Source organism: Armigeres subalbatus, chromosome 3 (genome assembly GCF_024139115.2).
Source record: "Armigeres subalbatus isolate Guangzhou_Male chromosome 3, GZ_Asu_2, whole genome shotgun sequence".
In the NCBI taxonomy this organism is placed as follows: Eukaryota; Metazoa; Arthropoda; class Insecta; order Diptera; family Culicidae; genus Armigeres; species Armigeres subalbatus.
The window spans coordinates 98,794,850-98,822,615 of record NC_085141.1 but is presented as its reverse complement, the minus strand read 5'-3'; the positions used below and the strand labels follow the sequence as shown (position 1 = coordinate 98,822,615).

The following is a 27,766-nucleotide window of genomic DNA, read 5'->3' as shown; positions in this document are numbered from 1 at the left end:
GCAAAGTTTTCCATGGAAGCCACCGGTGGTGGTGCGTAACGAAACCCTTATACATAATTTCGTCGAAGTCGCTGGTATGGGCCCCCACACTCTTTTACCGCTTCGAATCCATGGTTAATATGTTTGTTATTGCAGTTCACGTCCTCATGGGGAATGGAAAAATCACATCCACTCCCGGACTGGAGATGTACGCCGTTCCGAAAAAAAAATCGTCGTGCCGATTTTTTTTTGTGGCGGTCGCCTCCAGTGCTGAGAAATGTCACAAAAATGCCAATAGATTATTGGTGTAACGCTTGAAGGATTTTGCAAATTTGACTAACATACGTTATTGTTCTAAATCTAAATAAACGAAATAAACGCATCTCGCGCCAAATCGTGTTCGGAGCTGGCAGCACCCTCTCAGATTCTAATGAAACTTTCTGAACATGCAGACTTTGTCACAAAAAGCCACTTAGTATACTTAGTTTATCCAAATTTAATCTAGACCATTTGTTAAAAGGTCCAAACCTCTTTTTACCAATTGAAAAATCGAAATATTGAAAAAATTCGTATTGGGTCCAACAAAAAATAAAATTGAGTTCAACACTGGAAAAACGAGCAATGGGTAAGGTCTGAGACATAACCGTTAAGTGGTCGATGAAGGGTCGGACGAATGCCACTAGGCCGAAATTCATCAGGCCAAAAGTCATTTGGTCGAATAGGTGATTTGACCAAATAAATCAGTCAGCTGAATAGGTCATTTAGCCGAATAGGTCATTTGGTCGAATACGTAATTTGGCCGAATAGGTCATTTCGTCAAATAGGTTCATTAGGCTTAATAGGTCATATGGCCGAACTCCTTCGACACAATAGGTTATTCGGCCGAATATGTCATTTGGCCAAAGAGGTAATTTGACGTCTCACTTCTCAATTCTCATTTATCATTTCTCACTCCTCACTGTGAAAAGTGAGTAATGGGAAGCTATAGAAGATAAGTTAGTTTTCACAATGTGAAGTGGGAAGTGAGAAATCAGGAGTGAGAAGTAAGACGGCTCACTCCTTATTTCTCACTTTTTACTTCTCACTGTACAAAGCGAGTAATGCGAAGTGAGAAATGAGACGTCTCACTACGTCTCACTACTGACTAAGAAATAAGAAATGAGACGTCTCACTTCGCATCATTTATTCCTTACTCTTCACTGTTAAAAGTAAAAAGTTCGAAGTGAGCAATGAGACGTCTCACTTCTCACTCTGCAGTACTCACTTTTCACAGTGACTAATGAAAGATTATGAAACCATGGTAAAATTAGTAGTTATTACCACGGAATTTTTTTCTATGCAGCTAGTGTTAAAAAGTACAGTGGCCGATTGATTTTTACACACCGACAAGCCGCCATTACCGATCGTGGAAAACTGGATTCTTTCCCAACTTTGTGTATTAGAATTGAACTTTTTTTAAACGCAGCTTTGTGCGAAGTTCACTTTGTTGTTTTTTTTCAGGATTTTCCCGGTTTTTTTGTAAGATTCTACCGAAATAATCTCTTGAATTTCTCAAAAAAAAAAAAATCTGATTAATTTAATTTAACTGGAGTAATAATTTGAACTACGGCTTAAAACTATCATGAATTTCACCAGGAAATTTTTCTGTTTTGAAGAAGAAAAGAAAATTCCCCAAAGAATTCTAAAAAAACTTTAGAAAAAAAATTATAAATTTCCGCCTGGATTTTAAAGCAAATTCTACTAGAATTTTTATTTTCGATTTACGACAGGAACTTTTTTGGAAACCACAAGTAATTAATTTATGTCGTACTTTAGGGGAAAATTATTCGGAATTTACAAAAAATATACGAGAAAGGCAAAAAGCATTTTGGATCATCCAAGAAAAAGACTACGGAATTTCCAAAAGACTCCTTGAGGACTTTTTCAGTAATCCCAGGAGAATTTGGTTAAACGGAAATATTATGGGTCTTCAATAATTCATTTGCAATTTGTTTGAAAATTCTCCCATTAATTATATATTTAAGTAGTTCTTCAAAAAAATCATACGGAAATTCTTCAAAGAATTCTTACAATTCTCCCAGGTATTCCTCATTGAAGTCTTGTATGCATTCCATTGCGAATTCTTCCAGGAATGCATTAGAGCAATATTTCAGGCATTCCTTTATATTTTTTCCAGAAATTCATCTGGAAATTTCCCCAAGAGTTCTTACGAAATTTCTTCCAAAAATTTCTCTGCAAGTTCTTCCAGGAATTCCTTTGAAAATTCCTCCATAAATTCCTCTGGAAGTCCCTCAAGAGATTTCTTCGGAAATCCCTACAGAAATTCCACCCGAAGTCTATTCAGAAATTCTTCAGGTGGTCCCTTCAAGAATTCCTTCTCCGGAATTTTCTCCAGAATTCCTCTAGAAGTTCCTTCAGAAATTCCTGCAGAAGTTCCTCCAGGAATTCCTCCGGAAGTTCTTTCAACAATTCCTTCAGAAGTCCCTCCAGAAATTCCTCCGAAATTCCTTCCAAGAAAGGATCTCGAAGTCCTTCCATAGAATCCTCCGGAAGTCCCTCCGAGAAATCCTTCGAAAGTTCCTCCAGAAATACCTCCGGAAGACCCTTTCGAAATTTTTCCGGAAGTTCCTTCAGGAATTCCTTCGTAAGTTCCTCCAGGAATAACTCCAAAAGCTCCTCCAGGAATTCCTCCGGAAGTACATCCAGGAGTTCCTCCGGAAGTTCCTTCAAGAATTCCTCCGGAAGTTCCTTAAGAAATTCCTCCGGAAGTTCCTCTGGAGGGACCACTGGAGGAATTTCCGGAGGAACCACCGGAGGAACTCTTGGAGGAACAGCTGGCAGAATTCCTGGAGGAACTTCCGGAGGAATTCCTGGGGGAACTTCCGGCGATATTCCTGGAGGAACTTCTGAACGAATTTCTGGGGGAACTTCCGAAGGAATTCCGGGAGGAACTTTCCGAGGAAATTCTGGAGCTTCCGGAGGAATTCCTGATGGTACTTCTGGAGGAATTTCTGAAGGAATTTGAATAGGATTTCGTGAATGAATTTCCAAATGATTTACTGAAGGAACTTCCGGAAGAATTTTTGAAGGATTTTTGGAAGGAATTCCTGAAGAAATTTTCAAAGCAATTCCTGAAGGAATGTGCCTCCTTTCTCCGGAATTTCCTCCAAAAATTCGTCAGGAAGTTCTTCCAGGAATATCGCCGAAAGTTCCTCCAGAAATTCTTCCGGCTGTTCCTCCAAGAGTACCTCCGGTGGTTCCTCCAGAAATTCCTCCGGTGGTTCCTCCAGAGATACTTCCGGAGAAATTTCTGGAGGAGCTTCCGGAGGAATTTCTGGAAGAACTTCTGGAGAAACTTCCGGAGGAATTTCTGGAGGAACTTCCGCAGGAATTTCTGGAGGAACTTCCGGAGGAATTTCTGGAGGAACTTCCGGAGGAATTTCTGGATGAACTTCCGGAGGAATTTCAAGAGAAACTTCCGGAGGATTTTCTGGAGGAACTTCTGGAGGAATTTCTGGAGAAACCACCGGAGGAATTCCTGGAGAAACTTCCGAAGGAATTCTTAGAGGAACTTTCAAAGGAAATTCTGTAGCTTCCGGAGGAATTCCTGATGGTACTTCTGGAGGAATTCCTGAAGGAATTTGAGTAGGATTTCGTGAATGAATTTCCAAATGATTTACTGAAGGAACTTCCAGAAGAATTTTTGAAGGATTTTTGGGAGGAATTCCTGATGAAATTTTCAAAGAAATTCCTGAAGGAATGTTCCAAGGATTTTCTGAAGGAACTTCCGAAGGAATTTTAGAAGGAACTTCAGAACTTTCCTAATGAACTCCCGAGCTCCGAACGTTACTTCAGGAATAAGAGGAACTTCTGAATGGATTCCTGAAAGAACTTCCGGAGCAATTCCTGAAGAAATTTCAGAAGGAATACCTGAAGAAACTTCCTGGGGAATTCCGGAAAGAAACTTCGAGTAAATGCCTGCAAGAACTTGCGGGGGAGTTCCAAAAGGAAACTTTGAGCAAAAGCCTGAATTAACTAGTGAAGGAATTCCTGAAGAAGTAGAAAGGAATAGAGAATCCGGGGTAGATATATCTATCGAAAAGTAAATTTCGTAATCCGCGAAAATCAGAGCGCGTATTTGATCGTTGTTATCATGATCTGATTCGTTGTGGCCCACAAACTGCCAGTGCACTGGTAAAGTCCGCTATAGTGATCATATGTTTCGAATCAAAACAAACACGATGCCACGCACATCAAAGGTTCTTTTATTCAGGGTTCGGGTTGGCACTGACCCAGGTTTAAAAACGAATTCGACACGAAAGTCTACTAGGGGGTAGGGGGGTTTAAAAATGTGAAATTTCGGTCTACGTGGTTTGTGGACAGCCCCTAATCGTCCCGCGTTTCGCAGGACGCTTGCTGTTCACATTAGCTGGAGTCGTAGTCAACGCTATAGATGTTGGCTCAGATCTTTCATCGCACAAATTGAAGTTCTTGACAATTTTTGAAAAATAACAGCAATAAACTTTTCCAAGAACACAGGTTATGGTCATATTTCTTGGAACTTTTTGCAAATAGTCCTAATAAATTTTGAAGAAGAAGTACGCAGAAAAAAAATCAATAAATCAATATCGATATTTCGAAAATTTCCGTGAATTTCAAAATTTACGTAAGAAACGACTAGTCGAAATCTATTTCTCAAGGTCTCTTGGATAAATTAGCGTATCCCGGGCAGAAGCCATGAGCAGAATATCAAAACATGATATGGACTTGATTGATATAAGAGATAAAAGAACAGGCAACAATATCAAAAATTTGCACCGAAATATCATTTAAATATCAAGATATGCTATGGATAAGAACAAACTCATGGCACATGATATTGATCACTTATAACGAATAGAATAACTTGATCTTCTCATGATAATAATGATATTATCGTCTGATCTTTTATCTCTTATATCTATCATGTCCATATCTTATTTTGCTATCTTATCAACATTTGATATTAATGAGCTATTTTCGTCTGCTCGGGATAGCGTATATAAACCTTTCATCTTTCCAAAAAATTTCATTTGCAGTATGCAAATCGAGTTTTCATAACGTTATAATTATTGTGCACTAGTCGACCTGGCAGACGTTGTCCTGCATAGTAGGCGAAAATGCGCGTTGTGAACTACCCATGCGAAACTTTCATACGGTTCATAATTTTAGTTTTTCACTATTTTCTCAACTTTTCCCGTGATTTTAGCATTAGGAAATATCATATAAACCCGTCGGAAACGATAACCAACATACGAACACAGACCATTTCATTTTTATTATATATGTAGAAGATTTCGGGTGGTCAATACCCGGTAAATATGAGATTAACTTTGATTGAATTTATAAATCCCACAATCCACGTGAAAATGCACAAAAAGTGAGCTCACATTTAAAATTATATTCCATTCGTTTGTTTTGTGACATATCTTATGACGCACAGAAAAATGTCACGGTAGCTCATGACATTTTTTGACGTAGGACTTACGTCTTTGTTTACTATACTGGGTGTCATTTAGATTTTTGGAAATCGAGAGCGTTACGCTGGAAGGGAAGATTTTGAACGTTACTAGCGCCTTTATCTTTCGATGGATTTTTATGATTTATATATCAATCGACTCGGACATTCTCCACCATTTTGCCTATTTCTTTGAAACTTGAGATTTTTAACGATAAACTATTGAAAATTTCAATTCTTGTCAAAGCAAGTAAAAATTTCATATGTAATCAATATCGTGCATTCCTAACACGGACATCAGAATGCGGTAATGTCACGGGCCTTCGGGTCCACCGGAAGATTTTCTTTGTGTATAAAAAAAAGCAGTGCGTGCCGTGTGCGAGTCATTACAATTTGTGACAGCAACGCGTACTGGCGTGCTGTTTGCTTGCGCATTTTTTGTTCCTTTCGTTTGTTCGCTTTGTTCACCTACACAGCGACAGCATGCAGTCACCAGCGGTAGAACTGCCGGTGGGTCTGCGAATATGCATGAAAGAAGTGGGTGCATTTTTTTTTTGTCATGCTGTGCTTGATGATGGTCGGATGCAGTGGTGTCGGTTGCGATGGATGCAATCGCCCATTGCATCGCTCAGGCAGCGAGGGCAGTGGTGCTGGATGAAGCAGGAGAAAATTAGAGATATTTAGTCTGCTCATCCACGAAAAGTGATTAGTTTCATAATCCACAAGATCACGGGATGGGTACGAGTCATGTCATACGACTGACCATATGTTAAGTTGTGCTTGATACTAAACGACACGTACATTAAAACATGGTTATACTATAACAGTTCTGTTTCCCCAGCAAAAAAAAAAAAACAACTACACTGATGAAAATAAAAATTTGATTAAAATAATTACTTTCATTTATTTGCATAGGGCATTAGCAATTAAAGATGCACAATCAGCAATAGTGTTAATATCCATTTTAGATTAGAAAATTTCGCTGTATTACATGTAAATGTTTTAAAAAATAATTTCCAGAAGAATATTTAAATAAACTTTATCTAATTCTTTGTTTTCCATTTTCTGAGAAATTGTATTATTAAACTAATTTTTCATTGATGTATTAGCAGTACCTCCTCTATTTTAGTAGGGTTATTGCTCCTTGACTTGTTTCTTATTGTTGTGATTTTTTTCAGCAGTAAGCACGCATGCTGGCAAAAAAAGCGACGGAATTGATGCTGTATTTCTTTGTTTGGAAAACGGGATAGTTCCCTCAAAATAGCACATTTTGCCCAAGTTCGAATTTTTTTTAAATAGAATTTTTAAACTTCAAATACTATTATCAATAAGAAATCAATAAATGCCCTATATTTGCTTGAGTAAATAAGGTCTTAATAGTTAGAAACAAAGAAATTCTAATTATGTAATTAATTATAAATTTTATTTCCAGAAGTTTTTAATATACAAATTGCTAATAATTCTACGCAGGTTGTCGTTTCCAATATCAATGTTATAATAAAACTCCATAGACCCAAAAGTTAGAAGTTAAATGTAAATACGCTACGTTTATACAAGTCCTACGTCCACTCGTGGTTATGTTGAAAACATTACCTATTGCTCGTTTTTCTGTCATGCAATCATATTTTGTCTTTCATGAACGTCACACATGTAACATTAGGGCAGTTCAAATTTCAAAAATGTTCGAAAATTCCAACTCCCATATGTCTATTAGTATCATTTTGATAATATAGGAGTCCTGGCAAAATTACAGGCAATTTGGTGGCCGTTTAGGGGTGGTGCGAAGTCAATTTATGTTTATATGGAAATTTGTATGGGAAAAACTTAAAATTTATTCAAGTCTCCCTACAACTGTCAAATCGAGATGAATTCAAATAAACATCCCCAACCTCTCTTTTTGGCATCTATATAAATGAGACTTCCGGAGAACATATTAGTTATGAGTGGATTGAACGGTTCTGTGGCGCCGGGAGTGGGTGGGACAGGTAGGACATGTCCTACGCATGAATTTTGCTGGGTGGGACAGTCAAAGCATTGTCCTACCCATGATTCTGGTAAGAACATAAGAAGTCATTGGATGGCAAGAATTTGTGTGTTAGCAGAAGATGATTTTTAAGTTAATCAGAGTCCAAACAATAATCATAGATGTTTTGGTATCCTAAAGCAATAGACTACTGATTGATTGTTGTTTAGGACTTCAGGCACTTTAAAATCCCTAAAACGCTCAAAGATGTCTATGTTTTACAGAGGTGAAATAGAAGTTGCTGAAATCTGCAAATACGATTAATTGAATATTTTAGACGTTATGATTAAGCAAGATTGAATGGATTATTCAAAGCCCACGGAAAAAGTCTTCTTCAAACCTCAAAAGGTCTATTGAAATCTGAGGAACCAGAAACATACCGAAGACCGCTCTTAAAGGGTTCTGAGCTCCGAAAACAGATTCTTCGAGACGAGAAAGCCTCAGGCTGAAAGTCTCGGTAATCTATATCAGCGGTTCTCGACCTGGGGTACATGTACACCTGGAGGTACCTTCGCCGGCCCCAGGGGGTACCTCGGATAAGAATGAGTAGTGGCGGCTCTACAGTCGCATCTCCACATCTCGATAATGAAGGGACCATCGATATAAGGAGAGGAAGGGGAATTGGAAGAGTTACTAGATCAATAAAAGCTCGTTGCAATGAAAAACGATAACAAAACAAATATCATTTCAATCAAAGGTAATTGCCTATTTCCGGGGATTAAACCACCCGACTTGGACGTTAATTTACAATGTTATGAAAACTCATATGTGAATATGTACGTTATGTGGAAGATATTGATTTAGAAAATGTATTGGAGGTAACCACTTTCCCTTCGATGGGACTCGAACCCATGACCCTACCCTACTGTAGGGTCATGGGTTCGAGTCCCATCGAAGGGAAAGTGGTTACCTCCAATACATTTTCTAAATCAATATCTTCCACATAACGTACATATTCACATATGAGTTTTCATAACATTGTAAACAAATATCATTTCTTGTTTTTGTTGTGTGTTATTGTCCAAAACTGGTCTAATAGTCTAGAAATTCGAATATATCGACATAGGAAGTGAGAATCCTGAACAAAATATGACCAGAAGATATCCAGATAGAGAAGTTAGCGAGATGTAGAAATCCCAAATGTATGTAGATTGAAGGGACCGATAAAACCATAAACATAGGGAGAGACATCGAGAAATAGAACATCGTGATGTAGAGAGTCGACTGTATTACAATTCCAATCAAACTTATTGATAAAGTTTGATAATTGTGATTTTTTTATTTCAAGTCTTGTACATAATATGCATGACGATTAGTAAATCAAAGCCTATTGAATCCTGCCCTCCAAAACGAGCACAGTGTATAAAGGGCGATAAAAAGATCAAAAGGACAAAACGTCGAATGAACAAATTAAAAAAAAAAACTTCAATGCAATCAATCTATTCGCTTCTGAACTAAAATCTAGAGTCTGATGGTACGAAAGTCTCCATTTGAGAGGCATGGATGTTTTTTTTTCGAAAAGTTCAGTTGCTTCGTTGCAAGAGAATTAGAAGAATCGTTCTACGCTTCTCGGAAGCCTCCTTTCAAGAGACTGGGAAGCTCCCTTCAAAAGGCTCCGGAGCCTTTTTCAAGAGGCTTGGAGACTACTTTCAAAAGGTTCAGTAGCTTAGAAACGTACTTTCAAGATGCTTAGAAGCCTTTAAAGAGGCTCGAAATCCGCTTTCAAGAGACTCTGAAGCCCCCCTTCAAGAGGCTCGGAAGCCTTTTCTCAAGAGGATCAGAAGCCTCCTATTAAGAGGCTCTGAAGTCCCCTTTTCAGGGCTCGAAAGCCGGCTTTAAAAAGGCTCGGAGGCCTCCCTTTAACAGGCTTGGAAGCCTCCCTTTAAGAGGCTTGGAATCCTTCCTTCAAGAGGCTCGGAAGTCTCCATTCAAGAGGTTCGGAAGCTTATCTTGAAGAGGCTAGGAATTCTTTTTCCAGAACTGTTTCCCAAATTGGCATTTCCTATTTGTCCTACCCACGACACGGAACGTGGATGCGCCTCTGCTATTGACAGTGTGAATATGGGATAAATGGCTAAAATGGTGTAATTAGCCTCAACGTAGCAGTGGAAATATAAATAAAAATTAATAGGTTACCCACTGGTTAGGCTCAAATAGATTCCAAAAATGGAGGTTGGGGATGTGTATTTGAATTCATCACGATTTAAAAATTGTAGGGGGATTTGAATAAATTTTAAGTTTTTCCCATACAATTTTCCATATAAAAATAAATTGACTTCGCGCCACCCCTAAATGACCACCAAATTGCCTGAAATTTTGCCAGGACTCCTATATTATTAAAATGTTGCTAATATCTAAGGGTATGCGATAAGACACTTTTTTCTAACGAAACGAAACGAAACGAAATTTAAAACGTCTGTGTTGATTCGGAATGAAACGAAACGAAATATATATTTACTTTCTAAACTTCGAAACGATACGAAATTAACGTCCATTTAATTCAAAATTTTTCGAAACGAAACGAAATTTTATTTTTTTTCGCGGAATTTTTATTGAATTGATTTTACATTGTGTACGCAATTCTGATTTCATTTTCTGAAAGTCCAATAACTGCTTTGCGATTAATACCATTGGCGATAAGGCAATACCCCAGCATTTGTGCCGCTTTCGAAGGAAATCATCCTGGAGTGGGTGCTCCCTAATCTGATCAGTTTGATATCAGTTCAGCTTTATATCAATAAGTATGTATATAATAATGAATCTATGACAAAAGGTCGAAAGACGAAAGGTCGAAAGACAAAAGGTCGAAAGACAAAAGGTCGAAAAGACAAAAGGTCGAAAGGACGAAAGGTCGAAAAGACAAAACGTCGAAAGGGACAGAAAGTCGAAAGGACAAAAGGTCGAAAGGCACAGAAGGTCAAACGGGACAAAAGGTCGAAAAGAACAAAAAGTTGAAAGGGACAAAAGGTCGAAAAGGACAAAAGGTCAAAAGGGACAAATGGTTTATCAAGAACAAGTTGATAACAAGTGTATTTCAAAAGAATTTATGAAATATAAAAAAGTAGAAATAACGCATTCATCTAATCAATCAAAGTTGAAGAATGAGCAATTTCCAAAGAAGGAGTAATTACTGTAAGACAATATTATGAATATCTAGATAGTTCTGAAAGAGATGAAAAAGATTGTCAATAAGAAATGAATAAAGCTTGTATTTCGTGAGACAGAGTTGTCCTATACAGTTGGCAAAAAATGCCCTTTTATTTTTCACTATTTTTAACAATCAAATTTTTTTTTTTTGTTAAATATCTTGGCTGTGCATATGCACAGCACATGTTTCGAAATGGACAAATTGATATGAAATTTGCGAAACAGAATCCACGTGTCTTGGAGGGACTCGACCCCTTAACCTCCTACTCTCTAGATAGGCGTGATAATCCCTACACAACAAAAGCCATCAGAATCCGAGTACCAACCTCCACCGCGGTTAGCTCTCTTTTTTGCAAATTGAATATCTTTCAGATGCTTGATTTGTCCAATCTCCACATGTGCTTTACTGTTGTATATCCACAGTCAAGCGAGTGCACATTGTTTATTAAACGAGAGGATCGCACTCCATTAATTGTAATTAAATACAATTCATCCAATGAATGTCATTAATACATGAATATCTAGGTTTTTTGAATGTCGTTTCGATCTGTCAAAATAGTGCTCACCGTAGCCACGCAGGCGCACGCATTGAAAATACACCAAAATACATTTGATCGAAGTAACATTTAGAAAACTCAAACATCCATCTATTAGTGGTACTTATTGAATGAATTTTATTTAATTGTTAAAAATTATAAATCTAAAAAAGTTTTTCTAACTATGTAGGGCAACTCTGGTGTGAGATTGATTCTCTCAGTTTCAGTTTCTTGTCAATTTCAAACTTATTTCCCTTTCGACCTTTTGTCCCGTTCGACGTTTTGTCCTTTCGACATTTTGTCCATTTTGACCTTTTGTCCTTTTCGACCATTTGTCCCTTCGACCTTTTGTCTTTCGACGTTTTGTCGTTCGACCTTTTGTCCTTTCGGCCTTTTTTGTTTCGACCTTTTGTCCCTAACCCTATAATGGGATTGTGGGATTTTTTTTATATTTTGATTTAAGACTTATTTCATTTAAGACTTATGTGATTATGTTGAAGCATACGCCATATTCATTTATCAACGTGGTTTTATGGTATTGAGCTAAATAAAATTCAGAACATACGAATATGTTTAGTATACGCAAATAGAGAATTGTTAATAGCATACATTTGCTCGCTAGACGAATCATCTGCATATTTCTTAAATGCACAAAGATATGTCTTTCAGATTGAGTTTCAGAAATGTGATCGCAAATCTTTTAGGACTGCAGTTTGCCAGGTAAAAAGAAATAATTTTTACTGCCTCCTACAAAAACTTGTAACAAAAGGATATCATTTCTCTTCAAATTAAACCTTTTTATAGGAGACCCATAGTCTTATATTTTTTTTGGAAAAAATGTTCAATTTTGATACACAAAGTTAAGTTTGCCATTTGAGGTGTTTTTCCCGAGATATTGCGAACAAAGATTCAGCTGCCGGTAGGACTTGAACCCACCCTATTTCGTTAAGTACACGGACGTATTACCAATTATACAACAGCTGCCCTTGCGAGAAGTTGTTTCAGACCCAGCTAATAACAATGGGATATCAGTCAATTCCCCGTATCCATCGAATCGTCATTAATCAAGAAAAATATAGTCTTATATACAATCAACTCGACGAACCAAGCTATTGTCTGTTTGTCCTTGTATATGTGTTTGTTCATATGATGCATGCAAAAATTGATATCAAATTTTCATCCTCAACCGACTTCAATTGAGTGTAAGAAACAGCTGCTATGGACAGTATGAGCCGGCCACGCCCTTACAGTCAATTTAGGATAAGGAGAGGAAAATTAGTTTGATACTTATTATTATAAGATTAAAAGAGGAAGTCTCTGCATCTCCGTGAGCGCCACGTGAAAGGAATCTTTGATTTGTTGAAAAGGTAATTCATGTGAAGCCACATTAGTAAGCGACTAAATATTTATTGTAAACGAAGTTATTTTGAAAACTCGAAGACGAAAACCGTGGTTCAAATCAATCCAACGCAAAATCATGTACTTCGTTTAATGTTTTCCCTAGAGCCTTCTTAACTCTTAAGCGATGCTTAGTCATGCGCTTAAACCTGGTTTGAAGCATAAGCAGTGAAGAAGTTGGCCTTCAATGTAAAAGAGGCACTCTAAAAATACTTCACAAGGGTATTAGGAATTCACGCCACGACTTTGCCTCTTTGACAAAGTTGTACTGATCTGATTCATATCTGATAAAATTTACACTCTGATCCTGACGTATCAAACATTGAGTCAGATCACTATTGAAAAAAAGAGATATAACAGTTAAAGATATTTTTCGTTTTCTGTTGGACATTTCTAGCAAAACACCGTTTTATAGAAAAAAAACTAAATACGTATATCTCGCTTAACTTTTCAAAAGGACCTTAAGTAACATTTTTTTCATAAATTAAGTTGAATAGCGCAATCAACAGAACAACATGAAAGCTTTTGATTGCAGTACTCAAATTAATTCATGAAAAAAATGTTACTTAGGTCCTTTTGAAAAGTTAGGCGAGATTTGTCGACTCAAAATGGGATTATGTAGTAGGAGTGAATAGAAAAATTTGTAAAACATTAAGTTTTGAAAATAGTTTTATGATTTTGTTCAGCGGCGCAGCCAAAATTTTTGATAATACACGACCGTACGCGACAGTATGGCTTAAGTCAAATTTGCTTCGAAATTCCGCGGAATTCCGTTAAATTTCGTTATAAGCTAGTTTTTTCTAGCGAAATTTTTGTAATTTTACGAAACGAAACGAAATCAAGAAATCTGATTTCGTCATGCTCAAATTCCGCGAAATTCCGCGGAATTTCGTTTCGAACCACCTGAAACGAAATTTTTCGAAATACCGCATATGCTTATAAAAGACATATGGGAGTTGGAATTTTCGAACATTTTTGAAATGTGAAATGAGAGGTTTTATTCTCTTCTAAACGAAATCGCACTATTTTTACACGAGAAAGAAAAACCAATGCCAACTGATATATCCTGAATGGGTGAGTGGCTCAGCTTTTCTGGTAGATATTACCAAAAAACTGAATGACTTGGAAATTACGGAATGACTTTTGTAACGAAATTATCACGAAACATTTTGAAACAGTTGGTTGCTGAAAACTGGTAAATTTACTTATCTTGATGAAAACAGTTCATGGAAATCTGGTAAATATGCTGATAAAATACGAGCCCATCGTAGCAATTTTCAAGCCCCTTCGCTGGTTTTATTTAACACCGTAACAAAATATCTATTTTCTCAACACCGTTTAAGGACAATAACGACAGAGTCTAAAAATGGCAGCCACAATGGGAGTCCTAGCCCTCACTTCGCGTTTGTCCTTGCACAAATGTAAATGTATAGGTGATTAGCACATACTGCTTTTCGCTGTTGCGTGTCGTTTTCTTTTGGAGTTATGTGCCCCAGAAAGTGCTATGTGGTTTTGAAGTTGGATTCCAACGCGATTCACCTTAATGATGTTATTACAAAATGTACCTGAAATGTTTCAAATGGAGATTATCGACATCCAATACGGCGACGAGGTCAAATCTAAATCGCAGAAAGGAAACAGCTCAAATAAGATATTTCTCTCTCTTCGGAGGCATATAACAAAAATTTGAAATCCTGTTGGCGAATTTTGATTACTTGAACGAAAACAATATATAAAAATAAAATATTTAAAAAAAATCTGGCCCGCCAGCAGGTGTTAGTTCTGAAAATTGACCCGTGGCTTGAAAAGGTTGGGCAGGCCTGAAGGCAAGGGAAGATGTAATCCTTTTTTTCAAAGGATGCATTTGCCCGAAGAAGGCAAGAGAGGATGAGATTTTTTAAATACCTACACGGTAAGAAAAAAGTACCTAATTTAAGGTACTTTTTTTCTCTTGCATCTACCTCTCTCTTCCCTTTGTTGTCTTAAAACGAAGAGCAAAACTACTCAACAAGGGCAGTAAAGTGTGGAAACCCAACGTTAAGTAATCTCATGTTTACAAAAGTTGAGTGAAATTTACCTAACTGTTGGTTAATTTCAACTCAAAAATTAAGTACATTTTACTAAATATTAAGTAAATTTTATTAAACTTCAGGCAGAAATTGCTTAATTTGGGTTTCCACGCTAAGCCCCCGGTTTGAGTGAAAAGTACCTAATATTAGATACCTTTTCTAACCTGTTACCAACCGTTTTTGGTAACAATGTTGTTATGTGTTGGAAAGGCCAGCTGGTGGTCTGGAGAATATTTATTGTTATTTTTTTAATTCAAATTGTATGTTTATATTACTAATTTAAATGTCTAAGTGTATAATAATCGTCTGTTTCCACATTTTTGTGTTTGATTATGATGTTTATTTTACGCTTAGTAGCTTAAGGTGTCTTTATTTATTATTTATTTATTTTTGTTATGTATTCCGATTGTAGATTTTCTTTATTTATTTAGATGCTTTATTTATTTACTTATTTATTCATACATTTATTTATCTATTTATTGAACTATTTATTCAGATGCATTATTCATTTATTTCCTATTTATTGAGATAGTTTATTTATTTATTGATTTCATTTATTTATTTATTTATTCATTATTTATTTATCAAACTACTTATTGAGATGCTTTATTTACATCTATATCAAAAATTTATTTACAAGAAAAAAAAAAGGAAAACAAGTGTCCGGTTAGGATTGTTAAGGCTTAGCATGTAGCCGGCAATCGGAATTAAATCTTAAATTAAATATTTTGCATGACACCTATTTAAAAATGTTATTGTTTTGTTTAGTGTGTAAGTAACTCATCGATGTTGAAGAACTCATCGGCCATCATTTTTTTGAACATAAAGAATACTTGCTAGAAGTTTCGAGAATTTTAAGAAAGAAGATAAAAGCAGATGACGGGATGGAAATCGCTCTCTTCGATTTACAAGGTTTGTCCGGAGCAGTGAAAGAAAAGACTGGAAAGTTCCGCGAACTAGTGGATTAGTTTAAACTGGTTCTAATTAAAAAGTGATTTCAACAGCTACAACGTCACAAACACTTTAAAAGTATTGAAATAAAATAAGAGTACGGATCTTTCATGGCATCACCACAACGGTTGATAATTAGGCACCATTTGATAAAGTTAGTACCAACCGAGCTAGGCCATCTTAGATCGAAGAACGCACGAAAAATTCGAGCGAGTGTGGTGGACTTTATCCGCGGTGAAAAGTGGTCGGAAGTGGCAATGTAATGCAATGTGACGTTTCGTAAAGTCTGTGAATTGCCAGAAGAAAACTATGGTGTCAGCTCGCTCGAACCCCGACCAAGTGATAGTGCGCGCATTGGTACCACTCTCCGGACCCGCGGAACAATGGCTGTTCGTTATTAGGCCTTACCGTCGAATACCCCCCCCCCCCTTTTTGTGTTTGTGGAAAATGGCTATGAGCGACAATCATGTGGCAGTGAGCAGAAAACCAGCGTAATCATCCAACAATCAGCAGCATCAGCATCCATCGATCATCAGCAGCAGCAACGGCCGCAACGAACCGGTGAGCTCACACAATGATCCCCCCCCTCTTTAGTCTTTAAATAAAACGTTAAAAATAAAAATAACTATTTTATCACAATTGTATGGCCCTCCGAATCACAGCTGTCCGTTTAGTCTTAAGTCCATAAATCTTGTTTTCCGTTGTATAAATCCACTTTGTTATTGTCCGCCTTTCCACCACATAAAACCTAATTCAACCACAAAAGGAATTATCTTCACAGACCAAGAGAAAGTAAGTAAAACGACCCTGAGGACCAGGGAGAAATAACAAAAGAAGGCCTTGAGTGCCCACCCCGGAAGTTGCCGTGGCTCTAGACCAGCAGCTTGGGGCTTTGCTGGTCCTCGTCTAGGACCAAAATTCCACTCCCTGGGTCTCTACTTGTTTCAAATCGTGTACAGGGTTTTACACGGTTTAAGACATATGGAATGGAATGACATATGGGCATGGAAGGACATGGTTATTCATTGCTTCAATTCAGACATTTGTTCGGTTTAAGGCAAGGGACGATACAATTCTTTTCTTTCGAAGAATGCATTTGCCCGGCAAATGGTAAGAATAGGCTAAAGGGAATAGCATAAAGGGCACTTGGCATATCGACCATTTGGCATATGGGACAGTTGTAATAGTTTTTTTTTTCTTTGATTCCTAAATTAGTTGTTTGACTAAAGCCGTGGTGGAAAAACACGGAATGGTTAACACCGGTTGATAATAATATTAAAAAAGCATTAGTCGGTCGAAATTCAATGATAATTGGTTTACACAGTGAAAAGCAATGATTCAGGATAAACCTTCTGGAATCCAGAACAAAATTTACTCGCGTTTTCAAGGGCACACCACTCTATACGGAAGCAACGAACAACTGTCATTATAATTAATTCACGCATGCTGCGATGACAGTTGTGTCTTGCTTAAGTCTTAAGTGATATGTCCTTGAAAACGCGAAAAATTTGTTTAAATAATTTAGGAAATTGTTCCTTCACAAAAACAGTCATGTAATAAAATTTGTTACTGCTTATTCGACAAATTCAAATTTTCTCCTGGTATTATAAATTATTCACGAAGAATTCGTCAAATGTAGTAAAGGATTTTTTTATTTCTTCCGATATCTATCAAAATTCTTATGACTTATTGAAAAGTTCCTTCAGATTTTTTTTGGCACTGCTTGATATATTTCTTCCGAATTTATTCCGAAATATATCTATTTGGAAATCGATAAAAAAAAAAGTTATCCTCCTATTTGGTTGTATGGTTGTGGTTATAAAGTTTCTCTGAAATGTGACAGAAATGCTTTGACGAGATTAGCTTTTGAAAAAATCCATCTCAAATGGGTATTAAAAGCTATGTTTTTAATATTTTTCCTATGTCCTGCATGCTTCATATTTCGATTCAATATCAATGCAATTTGAATTACTGACATAATTACTGAAAGTGCGTTTCATGTACAGATCGACGGCAGTGAGGTGCCAAAAACTGCCGACGACGGCGCACATCTCTACTTCCAGCACGTTTGCTGCTAACTACCACTCCCCAGAGGAAAAGCTAGTTGTGATATACCTAGCACCTATAATTATGTACGGCTATGATCCTGAGAGGTGGAGTGGCGTGTGCCTTTGCGTGCGTGTCGTCAAGCGGCACTGATTTTCTACGACAGGGTATATAAAGTGCAAAGAATATAAAGCGATTGAACTATGAAGAATCTAGTGCCAATCTAGACAGCATCTTAAAGCTTAAAGGATTGCCACGATTATAGATGGGCCGGATAAGACTTGTGTAATAGGGATTATTTGATGCCTTTACATTCAACGTACACGTCGTTGCGATATTTATCGCTGATTAATAAATAGGATTAATAAATAGGAGATAAATTAGAATCCTTTAGCTATTTGTCACGAAATACAGTTTTAGAATAAAGAGGGCAAAACGCTTGAAACCACTAATTTGTTGACATTATCTGGTGATCTATTCCATAGTGAATAACATGTTCCTATATTAGTTATAGTCAAAAACAGTAGATTTATGCATATGTTTTAATCGTTTTTTGCGTTTGTTTCGTAGTTATCTCTACATAATAAAATCAAAAAATAAGAATCAAAGCATTTTGCGCCTCAGTTTGTATTGTCTTTATCATGATGCATAAACATCATTTTCGAATAATTCATCAGCACCTAGATAACTGAACAATAAATATCAGGAAGATATGTAAATCCGTTTTTCGACTCTTCTTCTGCCCCCATTTCTCATTCAATCAAATCCACTTCAAATGAATAAAACTTTAAAAATAAACCATCGCAAATTCTCCACTTGATCCACATTGGTTTATTTTCGGTACCGATGATGGTCGTTCGTTAATCAATCGAACCACCTGTTTGCAACCGGTCTCGCCACAAGCCGGCACTTTCCTGCTTCACACTACACCGTTGCGCTTTCCATCGGCATCGCTGCTGGCATACTGGGGCTATAAATAAAACCCAAGAAATAGATTCCAAAAACAGTGCCCGCTCTGCACGACAATGTCGGTCCCGCTGTGGTTGTAGTTGCGGAAAATTGCATCGTCGTCATTTTCCTGCAACTAATTTGAAATTCAATATCCGAAGTCCGAACACAAATTATCTGCGCTTGTTACGTTTAGTCAGGTCCCATCCTTTATTCTACATCGCAGCTGCTATGAAAGTGGGGTGCATTGTCGAACGTTTATTTTCACAAGCTAATTTCCCGCGTCAATCGGTTTTGGCCATTCTCGAAGTACAATGTGTATTGAGAGGTTATGAGTTCATTCTAAAATTGAGCTTGTTATAGGGGCATCCATGAGTGAAATTGTATGTACCATTCCTAGACCAATATTTGAAAAGGGCGTAACAGTCAAAATTTATTCCTTCTGATTCTTCGTCTACATATATAGCTATATATTAAGCCGTTTTCAAATATTGGTCTACATTCTATTCAGATCGACAAGTTGGGATAATGTCTGAATTTAATTATTTATGGATAGCTTTACAGGGTTGGCAAATTTTACTAATTCAACATCAATACTAGGAACTTTTTTCAAATGGGCGTACATGATTCTGAGCTTGATTTTTGGAACGGCAACTGTGCCCATTAATTAAACTGTTTTGGTGAACTTATGTGCCTAACAGGAAGAATAGATTCCGATCTATCTGGTAGTACCGTTAGCTGAACGAAATATGCTGAAATAAGAGAGTATTAGCCATTTCAAAATTCAAGGTCAAACACAGTTACGCCTATTTGAAAAAAGTTCCTAGAATAGTTTTAGTTAGGTATCATTTGACTTGATAATTTATTCAAGAATAAGCAATATCACACTGGCCAGGATCACACTTGGTGTATGTTCACAAACACTGAACAGTTTATTGATTGTTTACATTGTTTTCAAGCAAATAAATTTCCATATGTTGGTTATTCATAAAACATGTTATTATAGGTACGAAAGGAGAGAACATAGCACGCGCTAAGTCAGCTGACATCTGAACGGTTTTACCGTGTGTTTCGCATTGGTTGATATATGAGAATTTAAGAATGCAGTAGGGTAACGGGAGATTATGTTATTATGTTACAGTGAGTCCAAAAAGTATTCGTCTAGCTGTGTGTTTTCTAGAAAATGTCAAAGATAGAATCTAGTAAGCTCAAAAAAATAAAACTATCGATTACATTGTGTAGTAAATTAATCAATTCATTTTTATTGTTAAAAATAAAACAGAAAAATAAAACAATAACAAAAATACAGGTAACAAAACATAACAATTAATTAAATACGGGCTCAAATCACATTGAAGGCCTTCAAGCCAAATGTAACAAATATATTAAGTGTCTATATCCACTTATAAAAAGAAAATCAAAACTTTGTCTTAACAACAAACTTTTGATTTACAAACAAATTTTTAGACCAGCCATGTTATATGCTGTGCCAATATGGACTAGTTGCTGCAATACCAGAAACAAGGCACTTCAGAGGATTCAAAATAAAATTTTGAAAATGATTCTGAAGTTGCCTCCGTGGTATAGTACCAATGAACTTCATAGAATTTCTAATATTGAGACATTGCAACAAATGTCCAACAAAATAATTTCGAATTTTAGCCAAAAATCGTTGCAATCTTCTATCTATCTACATTGTAATTCCTACATGGTTTAATTCAACCAGAGGAAATATCCTAACTGCCAGAGGCAATTGAAATGTATTAATAATAACTAAAAGCGTAACATAGCAAATAAGGATGATAGTGTTAGGAAAACACGGAACACCTAGTCTAAAAGATAAATGCATGTATTAGATAATTAGCAAATAAAATTAGTTAAAAAAAATACGACTCAAAAAGTATTCGTCTAGTCAGGTTTAGCGCGCTTTTGGAACGAAAATAGGAGTTGTAGAATGGAATTCAATATTTCGTTGGATTCCCCTGTGTATCTATGACGGGCTGTAGTTCTTGTGGCATGGAACTGAACAAATTAGACGTAATGGGGCGGAATATTCTTCCATTTTTCTTTCAACAACAATTTCAATTCGTTGTTGTTGGAAATATGACTTTCACGAATTTCACGAAAAGTTTGTCGTCCAGAACCTTCCAATGGAGTTAAATTGGATTCATATCTGGGATCTGAGGAGACGTTTTGAGTTTATTGGGGTATTATAGAGTAGCTACAGCTTAGTCCTTTGGGCTGTGTGCTTGAGGTAATTATCACCCCGTAATATGTATGGACTAAAATAAATACTCCCCCTAAACAATTAGAAAATTCCCATAAGCAAAATAGAAAATTGCCAATAAAGAAATCAGGGTATGAGCAATAAATAAATATAAAATTTCCATAAATAAAACAAAATTTCCATAAACAGTTAAAAATTTTCCACAAAACAAAAACAAATAAGCACTTTTAAAAGCAAAAATTGCAATTATAAAAGAAGAATTTTCCATAAAAAAAATTAAATGTTCCACGAAAAAAAATACAAAATTTCCATAAATAAATCAATATTAGCAATAAAAAATAACAAAATTTTCCACAAAATAAATAAATTTTTTCCACAACAAAATAAAATTTTTCCACGAAATGATCAATAAAAAGCAATAAACAAAATAAGAAAATTTCCATAAAGAAATATAAAAAAGCAATCAAACTGTGCTTTTTTTCCATAGATGACCCCTTCTTTAAAAGCGTTTAAAGTTCATGTAAAATTTCATCAGCTTTATTGCTTTCTTGTATTTTTTAATGGAAATTTTCTTATTTTTTTTATTGCTCTTTATTGATTATTTTGTGGAAATTTTTTATTTTTTTATGGAAAAAAAATATTTATTTTGTGGAAAATTTTGTAATTGTTTATTGCTAATATTGATTTATTTATGGAAATTTTGTATTTTTCTGTGGAACATTTTCATTTCTTTATGGAAAATTCTTCTTTTATAATTGCTATTTTTGCTTTTAAAAGTGCTTATTTATTTTTGTTTTGTGGAAAGTTCTTAATAGTTTATGGAAATTTTGTTTTATTTGTGGAAATTTTATAATTATTTATTGATCATACCCTGATTTTTTTATTGGCAATTTCCTAATTGTTTATGGAAAATTTCTAATTTTAAATGGAAATTTTATTTAGCTGCCATATGTATGTCCCCTATAAGCCCAATTTCCCAGCACTGGCGTTCAAATTTTCTTTCAAAATGCGGATGAACATTTTGTGATACATAATTTCTTCAATAATGTGAAATTTTCCCGAACCGGTTGCGGTCAAGACCCTCAGAGACCATGACGGAGCCCCCACCATGCTTTACTGCTCAAAAGAGATTCTGCGGCTGTATCTCAATATTCATTTTCCGCCATACCATACATCGGCCATTTGATCCAAACATGCTGTGCTTGCTTTCGTCAGATAACATGACTTGATTCCGAAAGTCATCCTTCTTCCAGCGATATTTTTAGCTGAAATCGAGCTGTTTTTGATAATTTGATGGCTCACTTGAATTTTCTTCCAAGATACTCGCCCATTATACCCATACTTTTCACAGGTATTTCTGTTCGTATTGGTTCATATCTGAGCACTTCTTCTCTCCAACTCACTTGCCTATATGGGTGAACTCGTTTTCAAGGATTTTTTAAATTTTCTGCACAATAAATCGCTCATCGTTATCAGTTTACCATCGCTGACGACCACTCTGTTATTTGTTTCGATAGATTTTTGTGGCGCTGATGCGATCAATCACCAATTAAATGGTTAAATTCTTGCTACCCTTGGCCTACCCACATAATAATCTTGTGTTGATAATTTTTCTACCAAATTTAGAAGAAAGTTTTTTGATTTCACTTCTATTACGCCCAAGTTTTACATTTTACTAAAGAATATGCAGCTAGACGAATACTTTTTGGACCCACTGTATCTATTTTCGCATATTAGATGAACAAACGTTTACAATTTTCATTAGTATAGCGAAACGATTGACCAAAACTTTTTGGAACAATATTAGGAGCACCATTAGGAGTTGCCAAATTTCGGCATTCGATTTCGGTTAGGAGCAGCACATTATATTGTCTATCCGGAATAAAGTTAGAACGATTTTTCTCCAGATACAGGCAACTTACCCAACTTCGGATGTAGTGCGCTGGAGTCCCCTAAAGATGCGCTAAACAACGCATCAATTAGTTTGACAGATAAAACTTCGGAAGAAAGTTCGGTTCGGAAGTCCCGACTTCCAAATTCTAATTTGGTGCTACGCAGACGATAATTGCCTAGCTTGATCAACACGAAGAAACGACCAACAGCGTTGTTACATTAGTGTGTATGTGACACTAGGAAAACAATTTGGCAAACGGGTCTAAGAAGGCGGAATCTGCGCAATAAGAGATTGTGCACAATTATTATTGTTGTTTTTGACTACCTACTTGGCATAATAACTAGCCGTCTGATGGCACAATTTTGGATAGAGCTTCTGTATATTCAGAGATGCATCTGAACACGAGAACGCGTGTTCGCGTTCAAAAAGTTCTGAACACTGCACACTGTTCAAGAGCACTGACCTAACTTAGCAACTTGTATCCTAGGAAAACAAACTCAAGCGACGGCATGCTACTCATTTTTCGACTAGTAATGGAACACGTGGGCATCTAACGAATAGAAATCAAGCATGCTCGTATGTTTTCGCATAGTTCCATATCTAAGGAATCTTAGTTACCATGATCGTTTTGCTTGCGTACCAACCCAGTGCACACTGAACTGTGTTCAGAGTTCAAAACTTAGAACACCAAGGCGCGCTCTTGGCTCATGTTCTGTTCAGGATGCTTCTCTGCTGTATATAAAGATTTACAACGATAAATGTGCTAAACCCCAGTATATTAGGCTAAAGTTTGACCCATATACCCCATGTCAGTGGTTCCCAGCCTTTTCGGGGTTGCGTTCCCCTTGACGATTAGCCAAGTTGCCCACGGTCCCGTGTTATGCCAAAATAAGGAACAAACATTAATATCATTCTTTTGTATTATCTTTGAACACTCTAATGCAGTAATATACCGATTCTATTACCACTTTGGTGAATTTTAAATTGATGAAATATGTTACAAGAATGAAAAAAAAAACATATATTCAATTTTTTTAATTGTTCCAGAAATATTAATCAGTTTATGCCTTGGAAAGGTAAAATACATGAACGGAACCCGTTATTTCTTGTCGAAAAGGCTTACAATATTCTTGACAGATACTCAGAAATGCTTCATAATAAACCATAGGGGTGAAAGTTTATTTCATAAAAATCATTGTTGTCCGAAAAAATACAACAAGCCCTAAACTATACTAGTAACTGGGGTATTCAGGAAGATCTTAGCATAAACCCGTCAAAAGTTGTATTCGTCCCTTTCACTAGAAGAAGGAAGTTAAGCTTAAAAGCATTAATGCTTTACGGAGAACAATTTCAGTTTAGTGAATAAGTAAAATAATTTGGGAGTAGCTTTACTCATCTGGCTACATTGATTGGGAAGGCAATCAGAGCTTTATGGTTATGCTCCAGAACTATCAGTAGAAAGTGGGGATTGAAACCTAAAATGGTGATGTGGATGTACACATCAGTGGTTCGTCCAAAAGCTACGTAGGAAATATCATAGTTGTCTGCAGATTTAATCCAATCTCCAATCATACTCATTTCTGATTTTCTTGGGAAGAGCTGGGACACATACAAGTAATAAAAAAGATCACCTGCCTTTAACTTGGCAAATCGTTCAAACCCTTCTCAGCTTCCAACTGCACATATTCATGCAGAGGAAGTCAATTGAGAACAGCACCAGCGTTGGAAGCGTTCGTTGGAGTGCTTCGCTTCGCTTCTGTAATAGCAATCGACGCTAGACGTTGAAGTTTTGCTAGTTTCCTTTGTGCGTTTACCGTATGATTGGAGATTGAATTAAATCTGCTGACAACTATGATATTTCCTACAAGACGCATGGAACATCGCGAATGAAGTGGAAAGTCGGGAGTTCTACGGTCCTCCAAGGCTCTATCAAATACTTTACAGAAGGATCGAAAATTGGAACACAAAGAGGAGCAGGAATTTTTAGTCCTGGAATGAATCGCTCAGTCGCAATGGGACAGTACACGCCTATGTTCCAGGTGGAGATCTGCGCGAATATTTGCATAGCTAGGAAGTAGCGTCATGCAAATATCAAATAAAGCAATATTATAATTACTAAAAGCCTACTTATACTAAATAAGCGAGTTCTGAGTACACTATGAGCACTGTCTGAGTAGATATCATTTGCTGCATTACATAAACGAAGATTCAAAATCTTAAATGGTGCATACATGCAAACTTATGAGATTTGGACGGCAAATCCCAAAAGGGTAGTTGATTATCATCTCACCTGACTGGGAAAGGACGCGTCAATAAGCCTAGTTATTTTTTCATTTATTCAGACTAAGGCAGAAGTGGCCTGTGCAGTGCATTAGAGTCTTTTCCATTCGGCTCGGTCCATGGCTACACGTCGCCAACCACTCAATCTACGTAGGGTCCGCAAGTCATCTTCCACCTTGTCCGGTGCGCACCTCGCTTTCTTGTGTTCGAAAGAACGTTATCAAGAAGCATTTTCACCGGGTTACTGTCCGACATTCTGGCTACGTTCCCGGCCCACCGCAGTCATCCGATTTTCGCGGTATGGACGATGGATAGTTATCCCTCCCCGTCTGCCATTTACACCCCACCATAGATGGCACAAAGCACTTTCCTTTCGAAAACTCCAAGTGCGCGTTGGTCCTCCACGAGCATCGTCCAGGTCTCGTGTCCGTAGAGAACTACCGGTCTAATGAGTGTTTTGTAGATTGTCCGTTTGGTACGGCGGCGAACTCTATTCGATCGGAGCGTCTTGCGGGGTCCAAGGTACGTACTATTTCCAGCTACTTACACATATCGGGCTATGTCACGTGGCCCTTGCGTGAACGGTCTAACTTCTCATAGAACTTTCGTGCGTTATTAGCGCGGTACAGTTGCTCCGTCTCTTCACGGTCTCGATCTCCCAGCTGGCGCTTTTCCTCCGGAAAATCGAGTTTTGTCTGTTCCGCGCCCGTTTATATCGTGCCTTGTTCGCCCTCGTGCGGTGTTGCAGCAATCTTGCCAATGCTGCATTCTCTCTTCCACTAACTGCTCACGTTCGTTGTCATATCAGTCGTTTCTCTGATCCGGGGGCACCGTGCCAAGTGCAGCGGTTGGGGTGCTACCAATCAACGGCGGATCGAGTATCTCTCCAGACATCTTCATGAGACGCTGCGCCTAGCTGCTCTTCCGTTGAGAGTGCCACTTCCAGCTGCTGCTCGTAGTCTTGGGGCTAGTCTACCGTCTTATAGCCGTCCGATGTGTAGCCGCGGCGGACGACTCCGACACGTGTGGTACACCGTCGAGAGCTGCAGTGTGCAGACTATCCGGTCCGATAACCGGTCTATACATTTCCTCCCTTCCTACCTGTGCGTTCATGTCACCGATGACGATTTTGACGTCCCGCAGTAGGCATCCATCGTATGTCTGCTCCAGCTGTACGCTTCTTTCTCGTCGTCTAGTCTCCCTTCGTGTGGGCAGTGCACGTTGATGATGCTATATTTGAAGAAACGGCCTTTAATCCTCAGCTTGCATATCCTTGCGTTGATTGGCTGCCACCTAATCACACGATGGCGCATCTTACCCAGCACTATGAAGCCAGTTCCCAGCTCGTTGGTGGTGCCACAGCTTTGGTAGAAGGTAGCCCCTCGATGCCCGCTTTTCCACACTTTCTGTCCTGTCCAGCAAATCTCCTGCAGCGCAACGACGTCGAAGTTGCGGGGATGTAATTCATCGTAGATCATCCTGTCGTAACCTTCGAAACCTAGCGACTTGCAGTTCCATGTTCCAAGCTTCCAATCGTGATCCTTTATTCGTCGCCTAGGTCTTTGCCGATTATATCGAGTCGCATTATCTCTTATATTGTTCGTAATTATTGGATTTCCAGCCGGCTTATTGGGCCTGCGCAAACCTCCTGTCTCGTCGGAGGGCCGTCGTGTCAGGGCTGTTTAGCGTCCCACCTAACACCAGGACTTGGGCTTGTGCGCTTTGAGCGGCACACGGTCGCTTTGGTGGGGCCTGCTTGCGGATACATGCAGCTTTTTATAGGAATTTAACAGGGCCCACTGCCAAACGCCACCACATCCTAGGCGTGCCATACAACTCGCAGATGGCCCGGGGAGGGTTCGTCAAGCCCTTGGGCATAGACCCTGCTGCCCCCAAATTAAATCAATTGAGTACCCACTAAAAATAAAAGTGTTTTTATTTAGGTTTATATGGTTCTACGCGAAAATATACAAAATTTTAGTATTTAATTCATTTAAACCGAATAAAAACCGAACCAAGTGCATTGGGGACGCTTTGTACGCGGATGGATTTTACAATTCTCGGTCTACCTCAATTTCCACATTCTTCTAAATCCACCTGATATGCCAACGATTTGCGGAAACGAGTCAACGAGCTTTAAGACTTCGTGAAGGACAAACACAATGTCTACACTAAGATCAAGCTTCTTGTGACGAGCGAGCATCAAATCCGTCATTAAAGCTGCCGAGCACGAACAGAACGCGCTAAAAAGAAGAGCGGAAGCAGCTGAACAGTGAACGAAGCAGGGAATTACCAGGAGAGCAGGAAGTCCCGAAGAAGCAGCGGATCATGCAAGATTGTGCTAGCGTACGCGAACGATAATTGGCAAATCGTGGAAAGCCAGCGGGAGAAGACAAAGAAGCAGAAGAAGAACGTGGAAAAAAGAAGGAGCAGAAGAAGAAAGAAAAACTTCGCTCTTCTCGTGAGAGGGTCAAAGGGGACACCTTGATAGTCGAAGTGCGCGATAAGACGACGTATGCAGCGATCTTACGTAAGATGAGAGAGGACCCGAAGCTCAAGGACTTGGATGAGAAAGAGGTGAGGACATGGCGTACCCAGAAGGAGATGTTCCTGTTCGAGCTAAAGAAAGATCCCACAAGAGCTCTGCCGTCCGGGGACTCGTTGCCAATTCCGTAGGTAGTGAAGGGAACGTAAAAGCTTCATCGCTGGAGGCAGTGGTCGAGTGCAGAGATCTGGACGAGATCACAACGGTAGACAAACTGAGGGATGCA

The 27,766-nt window shown here is 37.8% G+C and overlaps 1 protein-coding gene across 5 annotated transcripts in view; it reads right to left on the bottom strand.

The window, feature by feature from the left end:
* LOC134228095 (uncharacterized) overlaps positions 1–27,766 on the bottom strand; it is a 94,257-nt gene that overhangs the window by 12,834 nt on the left and 53,657 nt on the right. The gene's annotated exons all lie outside the window — the stretch shown is intronic.